A 14,471-nucleotide genomic window follows, 5' to 3' on the forward strand; every position below is an offset into this window, starting at 1 on the left:
AAGGTAGTGGAGAAAATAGTGGTTAAGAAGTTTAAAGACCCAGAATTGAATTCTACCCCTGCCACTTACTAGTGTCTGACTTCGGGAAAGTTGTTTGATTTCTTTGAGCCACAGTTTCTTCCTCACCTATTAAAATATCTATCTCAGAGTTGTTTTAGAAATGGGATGAAATAAAATACACAAAAGCTCCTGGCTATCCTTTACACAGGGAGTACACAGCATGTTTTTTGTAGTTATGTTTTGTTTCACTCCAGGACGCTTTCTTGACTGGATTGAATTCTCTCCAACACAATACCAGTGACTCCCTAGAAATGTGAAGTCAGGAGCTCAGCAACGGCACCTTTGAATTTCTATGCCTCGGATAAGTCTTCCAGTTTGTACCATGTTTCCACTTCCATTTTACCTAGGGACCTCGGGGCTTTCTTCCCCAAAGCCAGGGCTCATTTTGTTGTTGTTACTGTAAAATTTAAGACTGTAAAATACATGCTTTCTAAAGTATCTTTGGATGATTTCTGTCCCCCCATGAGGAAGGCTTGAAAACCATTCCTTGAAGGGATTGTCTAGTCATTGCTAGGTTCTGGACTTTGTCTGCTCATAAAAAGCTTGTCTGTTGAGCTCATTTGTTTTGCTCTTAAATCCACTAATACTCTACCATTTTCTTCTTCAGTGCACTCAGCATTTGGATACATTTCCCCTGGCTTTTCTTTAATTGTTCACATCAGGCTAATTCCTCAGCTAGGTCTCAAGTTTGGACATTTATTTATTCCATGTCCCCTCCACCTCAACCCTGCATACTGGTTTCCATGTTCACTCTGGAATTTATTGATATTTTTTCTTTCCACACTCTTTCATCTGAGCTCAAATGTGGCCATGAATAGACAAGTGCTACCAGAACCTGCTCTCTGGAGTTGCTCTAGTACAGAAGGAAGGTTGTTCATCTTCCCAGATTCCAGGACCCAAGTGACAACTTCATTAGCTAGTGGCCCTAAGTCACACTGGAGCTTCTCCGGAGGTCTGAGTTAGGCCCAGTGAGGGTTATGAGAAGCCAGTCAACACTCAGTCACATCTCCATTGTCAGTAAGTTACCGGTGGTTCTTTGACCACAATTGGACCCATTGGCGTAGAAGGAGAATTCCTGCTTTGTGGGGCTATTGCTAAGCTTCCACCATTGAGGCCCACAGCTCGGCAATCTTGCGATGGCAGTCATTGTCAGCATTCAACTCCAGGACAGTTGAGTCTAGGGCACACTTCATGCAACATTGTTGCAAAATAAACTATCTACTCCTAAAGGACAATTTGAATTTAAACAAGCTCGTATTATTTTAAAATAATCATAAAGTACTGTGGTACATTTATTCAATAAGTATTTCTTGAGAGCCTACCAAATGCATAATAGTTTTTTTATGGTGCAGTTTTAAAAAATATAAATATATAACAGCTTTATTAAGATATAATTCACATACCATACAATTCACCCATTTAAAGTGTACAACTCAATGATTTGTAGTATATTTATAAGGTATAGTCACTGCAATCAATTTTAGAACATTTTCATCACCCCAAAAAGAAACCTTGTTCTCTTTAGCTGTCATCTCTCTTCCAGCCCCTGACAACCATGGGTCTACTTTCTGTTTCTATGGATTTTCCTATTCTAGACATTTCCCATAAATGGAATCACACAGTATGTGGCCCTTTGTGACTGGCTGTCTTCACCAAGCATAATGTTTTCAGAATATATATTCACATTGTACTAAATATCAGTACTTCATTCTTTTTTATTGCCAAATAATATTTCATTGTGTAGATGTACCACATTTTGTTTATCCACTCATCAGTTGATAGAAGTTTGGGTGGTTTCCTCTTTGGGGCTATTATGAATAACGCTATGTGAATATTCATGTCAAGGTTTTGTGCAGACATAGTTCTTCAATTCTCTTGGATACATCTTTACCAATGAAGTTATTGAATCAAATGCTAACTATGTTTAATCTTTAAAGAAATTGCTGTACAGTCTTCAAAGAAATTGCACCATTTTACATTTTCACCAGCAGTACATGAGGTTCCAGTTTCTGCACTCTTCTGCCAACCCTTGTTATTATCTCTCTCTTTTTATTATAAAATACTGTAACTTTAAAATAACTTACTATGTTATGGATTACTTTAAAATTAAGATAAACGGTTTACTCTTCATCAGGAGAATCAGCTGTATGCCTTGCCTAGCAAAACCCAAAGGAAACATAAAGCAATATGTCCGTTTGCTGGGGGAGGCAGATGGCTGTGGTCTCTCCAGTGTTCTATTTTATTGGAGTCAGATAGACACAGGTTTGAAGGCTGGCTTTGCCACTGCCTAGATTTGTGACTTTGGGCATGTTACTTAACTTCCCTGAACCTCAGCTTGGCGGTGGGGGTGGATGACACTAGTATTAATAATCATAGAAGGTTATGGAGAATGAGGACACATCCCCGGGCACAGCAGCTGGTACCCATTTGATGCTCGAGAAACATCAGTCCCTTCCCGTTTAGCAGCATCCTCCACTCGCCTGAATATCAGTTTGCAGAAAAAGTGTGAGTGGTGTTTAAATGTACAGGCTTGAAGTAAAAAAGTCTTGGGTTTGGATCTTGGCTCTGCCATCTCCTGGCTGGATGATCTTAAGCAAGTCATTCAACCTCACTGTGCCTGCCTCTCCTTGTCTGTGAAAATAGGACAGTGATTGTGGTTGCCTCATACGGCCATTGGGAGAACTATGAGATAATACATATAAAGTCTTGGCACATAATAAACACTAATAAATGGTTTGCTAAAGTGAGGTATGTTAAAAGAGGACCCTTGGGAAAGAGAGACTTGGGCATTTTGTGAAATATATGATAAGAAAAGCAGGAAAAAGCCATACAGCCTTACAGGAGGGCATGTGAAGACATGGGAAGGCCTCTTCAGTCTCTGTTAGCTGTGAACTGACTCAGTCACAGTTCTCTGCCTTCCCTAAGTCCCCCCATCTCCACGTACCCCCGCTCCTTTGCTTCACAAAGGAAAAGGTTGTTTTCAAAGCAGCTCAGTCTCCTTTTTGTCCTTGATTCGAGGTTGGAGTCAGGAAACAGACCGTGGAAAAAAATCTGCTTTACACATATCTCTAGAGATAACGAAGAAAAGCTTCTCCGTCCAAAATGAAATTAAAATCCCGTTTTGGTGATAAGCCACCCCCCCACCCCTTTCCTCCACACTGCTGTGGAAATGTTCAGCAAAATCGATCTTGCCTATGAGACCCTGTGGGGGTCATTCAAGGAGCAAGAAGGAAACCCCTGAAGTACTCAACCCCTGACGGGAATTCCCAGGGACCTCACTGTCCTCGCTGTGACCTTCGAGTCTCATGGAATGTCCTATGGCTGCCTCCAAATGTCTGAATTCTTGTGACCTTGTGCACCAAGAGAAAAGTTGATGTGTGCCTTTCATTCAACAGGACCCAAGAGAAACTCTGATTTAGAAATACTAATTTAATGAGGCAGGGTTCAACAACGCAGTTCATCCTGTACTGTTCCATGAGGGTATGTAGCTGTTTATTTTCAGGTAAAATCTAGGCCCATGAATGAATGACATTGATTTCTTCAGACATGAGTAAGAAAAAGAAGCCAACAGCTACCCTGACAGTAGGGGAACAGTTTGACCAAGTTGCTGACTAATTTAAGAGGTTCCCAATTTTTGCCTTGTAAAGAGTCAGGAAAGATGAGGGAAGAGAAGGTGACTCCCTAAGGCCTGAAGTGTGGCTCTCTCTTCCCTCTAGGATGAATTCTTGTGCAAACACCCAGACTTTCCATGGTGCTAGGCACTCTCTCTTTCCCCCACCATCAGTAGCCCAAGGAACATTGTCAATACCCAGATTATCTCTCCCCATCCTCCTCCCCATCTCTGCCTTGTAGTCTGAATCTCCTGCAATCACCACTCAGTGCCCTATAATTACAATACTCTCCCAGTTCTGATAGAAGGTAAATCCCAATCTGGTGGTGTGAAGGGACAATGTGACGATAGTGCAAGCACTGATTGATGGCATATAGCTACTATGATGGGCATCAGTCCAGAACTATGACCTATATTTTGAAAATTAGCTTTCAAGTGAGAAAACTTGACATTTCAGGAGCAAAATTGAAGCAACCAAGTCTCTCATTATGACGTGTCCAACTCCTGAATTTCTACTTAACAAGGTAAAAAATCATGAAATTCTACCAGTGCTGAAGTCATTTGCAAGTAATAGTTCAGCTGATATTTAAAAACCTGATGCACATAAATCCATACCAGTTAGCTGATGCAGAAAACCAAATCTAATTTGATTATATCAGGCTAACTCTGAGCTTATTAATACTTCAAGTTACGCAGGCTGTGTGGAAAGATTTTGATGTTCTCAACCTGGAAAAAAAGGAACCATTTGAAACTACTTCAGAGAAAAAGCACACTTTGAAGACTGATTCTGAAGTCAGTTTGCTAGTAGAGTTGTTATTTTAAGATGCAAGAAGGTGTCTGCACTTTTTAATTTCATATTTAGAAATAAGGAAGTGAATTGGCAATCTTGAAATCACATTTTCGTCTGGCATGTGGTGCTATAATGTATACTGTGGTGTAGCCAACCCCTGGTCAACAAGGAAGTTTACTGAGACCTCACCTTTGGAGGCGTCAGAAGAAGGCAACCGAATGGTATCAGCTAGAGAACCTGGGGCTCCAGGAGGCTTGTTCTACGTAAAGCTAACTGGTCAACCTTCAACTTCAACCTTCAACTTTTGTCACATTCTAATCAGTGAACTAACTGAGAGACTGTCATTAACAACTTATCACTGTCCTGTAAGATGTCACTTGCTGGAGTGTGGTTTGAGCTACTAGAAGTAGATTTTAAGAAATCATTTTAATCATTGTGATTATCCCACCTACAGAATTTCGTTAAATCTACAAATAGTCTTCCTATGTTGAGTAACAGAAATGTTTAGGGAGTGAGGTGTTATTATTACATGTATATTGTGATTAAATCTAGGTTAAAAAACTTTTTCTGTTGCAAGTTGTGATGTTGAAAAAAATTCTCTATAGTAAATATACATTTCTTTCCTACCTTAGTACAATATGGTGAAGGTAGTTGAAATTTGATTCATGTCTTTATCTATTCAATGAATATTTACCAAACACTGCTGTATGCTAGTAAGCTTGCTGGGCATTAAGGATACAACAGCACACAGTCTAGCAGGGAAGACAAACTGACATTAGACTTGTAATTTCTATACAGTTTACTGAACAGCATTACAGAGAAAGAACTTATTTGGGAGCTCATATCAGGGGGAACTAACCTGGACTAGGGCTCTGGAAAGCTCTCTATGGGAAGGTGATATTTAAGCTGTGCCCTGAAGAGTGAGTGGGAGCTGGCTCAGGTGAAACCATCTTATCAGACTACATGTTTTTTTTTCAATCAAATGTAGTTATACCATTGTTCAGCTTTCCAGATAAAGAGCTGGGATTTCTTATAGGCAATAATATTCGCAATGGGATGTTACAATACCTACGATTATGATTCTCAACTTCAGTGCTCATTCTACAACACTATAGTTGTAAATAAAGATAATTGGGCCTCTTCTTGGTAGGACACCTTGAAAACCATAGACTTTTTTTTTTTTTTCCTAATAGCTACTTTTCCTGGGATATTGTCTCTTTGTCTTCCAAGGACCAAACACATATTTGGTGCTTTATAATGACCTGTTGGCTGATTTGAAAATAGAGAGAGGAAGGTACTGTTTCTAATTAGTTGAGAAGTTCTTACTCCCCTGCGTCTGATTCGTTGGAGTTATAATGAATTACCTTCTCTTGACATAAGCTGATTGCTTTAGGACTATCTTCTAAAATGTTGGTAGTAGAATCCTGCTAAGATGTGTGAATGTAAACATTCTGGAATGGTATTCCATTTACTTCCTACGGAAATACTAGTGGCTGTGTATAGTCAGATGGGTGTCCCTTACCAGGAAGCATAAATATAAAAGGGAAAAGCTGCAAAGGATCGCAGGAACTAAGGGAGGAAGCTACCTCTGCAATCTGGGTAAAGTGTCTGAATCCAGGATGTCCCAGAGCTGGGGCTGGTGTTGAGTGAGCTGTGATCAACAGTCATTTTTGGCCAAAGACATGGGGAAATGGAACATGTATGACCTAGTTCCATTGTTCCAAATTTCATAGTTGGAATCTGAGTGAGAAATAACTATAAAGTCTTCACTCTCCACATAGCCCTCTCATCACCTAATGTGGTTTTTGCTGGATGGGTGTTTTACAAGTGCACTGAAGAAGCCATTTGACCCTGATTTCCCTCAGATAATTATTTGCAATTGTTGGCTTCCAAGAGTGCTGGTTTGTTGTAAAAAAGGTTAGATGAGAATTGCTCCCAAGAGCAGGGCAGCTGGGTATGGCTGTGTAGCAGTGAACTGCACAAACACACTTCCCTAATGGGGGACGGGAAGCTGAGGTTAAGCCAGCCAAGAGGAAGGCTGCTTTTCTGTAATTTGTCCACCTGTTTGTAATTTATACAAAGGCATGGTATGGACTAGCTGCTGCCCTTCTCACCCACTTTTGAACTCATGCTCACAGCTAACTATGACTTAAACAAAGAAAAATGGGTAATTCTAAGTAATGTTTTCATGGAGAGATATGGCAATCCAATCCAAATCTCCTTCTATATAAACTGTGTGTTTCTTCTTCAAAATATGGTGCAGATGTTACACAGCAATATTTTCACCTTGAAGCTTTCCAGATAAATCTCTGGGATTTCCTGTGGGAGATAACACTGGAGTTGGGCTCACAGAGTCTTTCTCTTGCAAGCCTGTCCTGTCTCCAGGTTTATGTGCCTGGTGTAGCCAACTGACTATATATGTGACATTGTACCAGATTTCAGGGCCATATGCTGTTTTCCTCTGGAAGTCATCCTAGTCAGTATTTGATGAGGTATGATGCTGCCAAATAACTGTTGGTAATGTACAGTTTCTTTTTCCCAGCCTGGCTGCAACATGTCCTATAGTCTCCAGAATAACATCTGGCAGCTCTGTGTGTATTTAGCAACTTGCAGATTTCCTTGCATTGATTTACACAGGTCTTTAAAAAGGAATCAACATTTATTTATCAAACATTTATCACATACCTACTCCACATGAGGCTCTGTGCCAGTTTTGGGGACCATACAAATCCAATGAAATATTGTTCAGATATTTCACATGAGAAGCAATGTATGACCATCAGCATTTTCATATGGTTCAGCCTAAAATTATGAGCCTGCAGTCAGAGGACCTAGACTGAAGTCCTGGCCCCTCCATTTACTAGCTATTACCTCAAGCAAGTTCTTTAATTTGCCCTTTCTTTTCAGTAAAATGAGGAAGTGGCCTGGATGACTCTAATGCCTTTCCTTCAGGACCTTAAGTGTCTAAATTGATCAACGTGGAAGAAGTATTTTATTGCCAAAAAAGCCAGTTCAGTGGGAGGTATGGAGAAGGTAAATGGTAACAGACCCATGAGTTTAGCAGTGATTTCAGAGGGCATGACAAAGTTCTTAAAATAAAATTCTTCTTATTTCTGCCTGTGAACATGGCATCACAAATCATCCCCATTTAGGCTTTATTTAGCAATCTTCTGCAAAATCTGGAAGGTTGGACAACTTAGAGCCTAGCACCATTTTCATTCAAAGCTTTAACATAAGAAGAAGAAGAATATTTATATAGTGACTTACAATTTTCAAAGCATACATTTTCCGATTTGATGCTCACAACAACCAAATAAGCCAGGCTATTTTATTTTTATCTTTTATTTATTTATTTTTTTAAAGGAAACTAAGGCCTAGAGAGCGTAAGTGACTTAAGGTCACTGGCTAATAGGTGCCAAGCCATAATTCAAGCTGGAGTTTTATAATTGTTATTTCTGTATCATTTCCAAACTGACTCCATGAACAGCAAAACAAAGAGAAGTCTGGGGAGAAAAATACGTGCTACAGAGAAAGCTAGAAGCAGACTGGAAGGTTTTTGTGTGGGGATACCTGCAGGGGACACATAGCCCTTTAACAATCCTTCTTCACTGGGACAAAGCTGAGGTGGGCAAAACCGTTGTCACTGAGGCTACAGCTGCAGGCGCTCAAGGGAAGAACAATGCTAGGAAAGAGCTGAAGTGCCCTTTGGATACCCCTGCCCCAGAATGAACACTGTCTTCTAATGGGTAGGAGCATATTTTTCCTTCTTTATGCTGTGTTATTCTGGACATTTCTACTACTATAGTTGCTGTGTCAACGCAGGCATCATGGATTCCTTCACTCTTGCTTCAAGAATTCCTCAGGAGATTGTGCTGAAAACAATTACTGTCAGATGGCTCAAGAGGGGATACTTCTAATGGTTCTCCTGCTGACAAACCATGAGAAGGAGGCTTTCAGAACTCAGCAAGCTGGTGTTTTATTATCCCCTTGTGTTACGGCCCTCCTAAGATCCCAGCCCAATGGTCAGATATGCATGAAACTGTAGATCTTAAAGGGATCTTCTTTAAGACTGTCTTGTAGTGTAGTCCAGTCACTTGATATATAAAGTGATATACGAGGTGATGCAGAGAAAAGAGGCCACTACAGTGGTGTCCACATTTGGCTACACATTAATCCCTGGAGAGCTTTCACAATCCTGATGCCCAAAGTCACACTGCATACAAATAAATCGCAATGTCTGGGTAAAAGCCAAGTAATAATAGTTTTTAAAGACCCCACCCCCTAAACCTAGCTGATTCCAATGTCCAGCAAAAGTTTGCAATTAATAGTCTTATGGTTTATCTAAGATACACAACTGAGGACAGGAACCCATCATGGTTCAACTTGATTGTTTTCAGCCAAAACTGACTCTTTCCCTAAAAATGTAGGATGAGTAGATACAGGACAGCTGCCATAATGATGACGTGCCAGGTAATCTCTATATATTACTTATCTCTCACAACTGCCCTTCAAGGTGAATACATTAGTCCCAGTTCACTGATGGAGAATATGAGTGTGTTTTCATTTGGCCTCTGAGTCCTTCTTGAATGTGGAACGAGGCCTTCTGTGGTGCTCCCTCCAGTTGTCAAACATGCAATGACATTTACTCAGGTGTTTGAGGAAAACCTACTGTGTGCCAGGTATTGTCCTAGGCTATGTGGATAAATGGTCAACAAGGAACATAAGGCTTTGAGCTCCCAGAGCTTATCAGCTAATGAAAGACCCAGAGACGTAATTCAGCAATTCTAGCACTTTAGGGTTAAGGCTGTGATGGAAACTTATTTTATTCATTTGCACTGGGCCTTGTTTTTTCAAGAGGATTTGTGGCAGCAAGAACACACATATTGAAGTTGTTAGAATATAAATAAGAAACAGAGATCAAGACTAGGGAAAATATAAATAAGTGTAGAGAGTTAAGAATAGAAGAAGAAAAATGTATAGTTATGCAAGCCATAAAGATCTACTGGGGCTGAACCTCAGTTCTGGCATTAGGTGTCCTGGTAGCCATACTGAGAAGGGAGCTATGGTTAGTTATAAAGTTCTTATTACCAGGAAGACAAAAAATACCATTACCTCAGGGAAGGAAAGGCTTTCCTAACACTTGGCTCTTGAGGAAATATCTCATGTGGAGTTTCATATGGTCACCAACAATATTGCCATACTGACTGCAAAATTGGATTTTATGACACAGTGCCTTGAAGACTCTACAATAAATGTAAGGATATAAAAAGGTGAATTTATGCCATAAGTAGGTGGTCAGAAGTAAGTTGATTTGTGTCAAATATATACCCAGATGAATCTATGGCTAGAAGCTGGAATATCTGGGGGAATGAATGGATTGGACACCCTTAAAAATAGTCTTCATAATTTCTCTCTACTGGAATTTCAAAATCCCAGTAGATGGTCTTTTTTTTTTTTTTTTTCTTTTTTCTGAGGTAGGGTTGAAGGGTAAGTATTCTGTATTGTAGATTATAGAATGGTTTATACCAGGGGTCAGCAAACACTTTTTTAAAGGGCCAGATAGTAAATATTTTAGCCCTTGAGGGCCAGTCTCTGTCATAACTATTCAGCTCTTCAGTTGTAACACAAAAGGAGATATAGACAATAATAAGTGAGTGGGAATGGCTGTGTTCCAATCAAACTTGATTTATAAAAACAGGTGCCAGGTCATCTTTGGCTGACAAACTGTATTGCCAGTCCTTGGTTTAACATGGGGGGGGGGGGAGCAAAGTATATTATTGCTATTCTTTTGTTGGAATTAAAGAATGTTTAGAAACTTGGCAAGTCTTGGTCAGTAGTGCCTTTGGCCTCATAATCTAATTGATAGTAGGTAATGATACATGCTGCAGAGAGGTTGGTTCATGTTCAAATTGCAAATTCATTACATTGGAGGAAAATGTGGACCCCAGAGCAATCCAATATAACTATTCACACATCACAGTGACACTCAACATACATGGAACTAGGGTTGTTGCAGCGCAGAACTGGGCTGGGTCTAAACTTTTTTTTATTTCATGTAGAGAAGGGGAATTGTGTTTCTCACCTGGAGGTCTCACAAAGCAACATGCATTCTCTATTAAGATCTCCTGGCTTAGGAAGAAGAGAAGATGTTGGATTATGTCCAGTAGGTGTGTGCTATTTACTCCATCATCTTTTCAAGTGCAAAATCTATTCCAGGCTACCAGATGTAGATTCTAACAAATCTTCTGTGAGTACAGCCAAAAATACAGCTGCCCAGCCCTTAGGAAAAAATAATGATTTCACTGTAAAAAGGCTTAGTTAACGAGCAGATAATACATGTTGATAGTTTGCTATGATCTGGATTTTTGAATACCTCCCCCTGGCCATAAACTAATCTGTGGGGTTGTGTAATTGGAGCTACTTTAAAGGGTTAAGTCGGGGAGGTCATCAGAAGTGGCCTCAAGTGATTTGGAATCTGTATCAATGGGTGATTTAGGGCTCCAGCCTTAGATACTACTTCAACCAGTTTATGGGTAACCCATGGTCCTGAGCAATGAATTATGAACTCATGTGTGCCATAAGTAGTAACAGTGAGAAAGTAGGCTTAGACAGAAATAACAGCTTCAGAAGAGTTTGTAAAAACATGGTATACAATTGTGGAACCTTCGGGGTTTCATTGTCAGTTTGGACATAATTTGATATATCATTCTTTCTGGATAGTAAGGAATTGTTCCTTTTGTTCCATTTGGAATTTCCTAATTATTCACTTGTCTAGCAGCATATGGTGGTTAAGAAAATGGTTTCTGTACTTTGTAATCAACTACTTCAGGCTTATGGAGAACAAGTACTGTGTCTTTATCTTTATCTACTCAGGCTTTGTCCAGTACCTGAGCCCTAATGGCCACCCAAAAATGGTTGCCCAGTGAATGAATCCTGAATAATATCATCTTGTTTGCAAAACTAGTATCATAGAGTGGTGAGTTGCCAGGAAGGGGGATGGCTCCTTTTTGTTGCACAAACTGTGGCAGACCTTGAACCCTTCCAACAGAGACTAAGGCTTTTTGTTTAGGGACTGGAACAAAATATGCCCAAAAGATTTAAAAAGCAGAAAAACACTTCTATAGAGTCATAGTGCCCCCCAGTGATATCACCAGATGGGGTGAGGTAAGAGATTTATATGGCAGGTATGAGATTTTTTTTTTTTAATATGTTTTTATTTTTTTCAAGAACACAGTGTTGTAAATTTAATTTCAGACAAAATAGAATTCATAGCCAGAATATCATCTAGGATATAACGAGTAGAATATAGTCATGAACATATATATTTTTTAATTTTTTAACTATTATTAGTTTTTAATTTATCTCTATTGTTGAAAGTATTACAGGTGTCCCATTTTTTCCCCCATTGACCCCCTCCACCTTGCTCCCACCCCCTCCCCAGACCTTCACCCCATTATTGTCTGTGTCCTTGGGTTATGTAAATATGCATATAACTTCTTTGGTTAATCTCTTCTCACCTTCTACCCCCCCTTCCCTCTTCCCTCTGAGATACAGCTGTGTGTTGCATGCTTCTCTGGGTTTATTTTGTTTGTCAGTTTCTTTTGTTCATTAGCTTCTTCTTAAAGAAGGCCCTTCAACATTTCACGTAGTACTGGTTTGGTGGTGAACTCCTTTAGCTTTTACTTGTCTGTGTAGCTCTTTATCTGACCTTCAATTCTAAATGATAGCTTTGCTGGGTGGAGTATTCTTGGTTGTAGGTTCTTGCTTTTCATCACTTTGAATATTTCTTGCCACTCCCTTCTGTCCTGCAAAGTTTCTGTTGAGAAATTAGTCATATGGGTGCCCTGTGTAGGTAACTAACTGCTTTTCTCTTGCTGCTTTTAAGATTCTCTCTTTGTCTTTAACCTTTGGCATTTTAATTACGTCTTTTGGTGTGGGTCTCTTTGGGTTTCTCTTGTTTGGGACTCTGTGCTTCCTGGACTTGTAAGTCTATTTCTTTCCCCAGGTAGAGGAAGTTTTCTGTCATTATTTTTTCAAATAGGTTTTCAATTTCTTGTTTTCTTTCTTCTCCTTCTGGCATCACCATAATGTGAATGTTGGGCTGCTTGAAGTTGTCCCAGAGACTCCTTATACTATCTTCATATGTCTGGATCCTTTACTCTTTTTGCTCTTCTGGTGGTGTTTTTTGCTTCCTCATGTTCCATATTGCTGATTTGATTCTCAGAGTTCTCTACTGTTGATTTCCTGTAAATTATTCTTCCTTTCAGTTTGTGTAGCCTTCATTTCTGACTGGTTCTTTGATGTGTCATTGATGATCTCACTAGTTTCCTTAATAGTCTTACTAAGACCCTTGAGCATCCTTATAACCATTGTTTTGAACTCTATGTCTAGTAGCTTGCTTGGCTCCATTTCATTTAGTTCTTTTTCTGGAGATTTCTTCTGTTCTTTCCTTTGTGAAATGCTTCTTTGCCTCCACATTTTGGTGGCTTCCTGGTATTTATTTCTATGTATTAGGTAGGGCTGCTATGTCTCCTGGAATTGGTAGAGTGGCTTTGTGTAATAGGTGTCCTGTAGTGCCCAGTGACTCAGTCTCCCATCATGGGAGCTGGGCCTTCTAGGTGCTTCCCCTTGTGTATTGTGTGCACTGTCCTGTTGTAGTTGAGCCTTGGTTGCTATTGGTGTCACTGGGAGGAACTGACCCCCATGCCAATCAGCTGTGAGGACCAGCTGCAACTACAGCCTAAGAGCTGCTGTGCCGGAGAAACCCCTATGGAGCAGGACTTACTTCAGTAGAGCTTTGGTGTTCACCGAGTCTGCCCCTTGAGTGTGTCACTCGTGGATGTGGTAGGGTTGTAATCCAGCATGGTTGAAGCTGACCACCAGGTACTCTGCCTCTGGGGCCTCCTGGGAGGTGCAGAGCCAGCCTCTACCTGTGCCCTGCCCAGGGCTACCCAGTATGAACTACACAGCAATCTGTAGATGGCTGCTACTTGTGTTGGGCTCAGAGGTGCCCAGGAGAGGCCAAGCTATGAACCAATGGAGCCTGCTGCTAGTGCCAGGCCTGGGGCCACTTATTGAGAGGTATGGGGCACTCTAAGTCCAGCTGCTGCTTGTTTGAGAGATTTTAGGAAAGTCCAAAGCCTGAGGCAAGAGAAGCCACTTGTATAGAAAAACCACTGGAAATGGCTTGGATGAGCTTGCAGGTAGGGAGGGGCAAAAGCTGTGAGTCAGGTTGCTGGAGATTCAGAAAAGGCACCTGCCTGTGGGCGCTATGAGGGGAGGGCTCGCCAAAGGAATAATGGCCTCTGCCAGCTCTTCTGCCTGAGAGAAAGCCTCCCCTCCACTTCTCGCCCTGTTTCCAGGCAAGTTAATTCCTCCCCAAATGTCCAGGTACCTTTCAAGCTGCTGCCTGGTGCTGGGGCTCAGAGGGAGCGCATCTGAGTGAGTCTGTGAGCCAGCCCTTAAGAGGAGCTGCCTGGGGCTCCCGCAGCCTCTGTGACCCTCAGCGACAATCCCTGCTGGTTTTCACAGCCCGAAGGTGTGGGGACTTCTCTTCCTGGCACTGGAACCATGGGCTGGGGGCCTGATGTAGGGCTGGCACCCCTCACTCGTCCGGGAAACCTCCACCACGGAGATGTCCCTCCTGGCTTTAAACTACGGCACCGGGTGTGAGATGGCGGCCGCCTCTCCGCTATTCAGCTCAGGTTTAGTCCCCACTCTTCGCCCCTCCTACCAGTCTCGTTGCTTCTTCAGTTCCCTCGTTATAGAACTTCTGTTCAGCTAGATTTCAGGAGGTTCTGAATGATGGTGATTCTGTATTTTAGTTGTAATTTTGATGCGGTTGCAGGAGGCGGCGGGTACTGTGGGTACCCACGCCGCCATCTTGTTGTCTCTGCCAAACCGGCGACATTTCGGTGCATAGAATGACTCTCAACTAACTGAGCCACACTGGCCAAGGTATGAGATATTTTTAATAATGGCTTATTTTTAACAAGCAAGATTTGAGACCAG

General features: G+C 41.2%; 1 protein-coding gene across 1 annotated transcript in view; it reads left to right on the forward strand.

The window, feature by feature from the left end:
- The window catches only part of PGM5 (phosphoglucomutase 5), a 145,427-nt gene that overhangs the window by 105,563 nt on the left and 25,393 nt on the right, over positions 1 to 14,471 (forward strand). The gene's annotated exons all lie outside the window — the stretch shown is intronic.

This window comes from Miniopterus natalensis, chromosome 12 (genome assembly GCF_054644295.1).
Source record: "Miniopterus natalensis isolate mMinNat1 chromosome 12, mMinNat1.hap1, whole genome shotgun sequence".
Lineage (NCBI taxonomy): Eukaryota > Metazoa > Chordata > Mammalia > Chiroptera > Miniopteridae > Miniopterus > Miniopterus natalensis.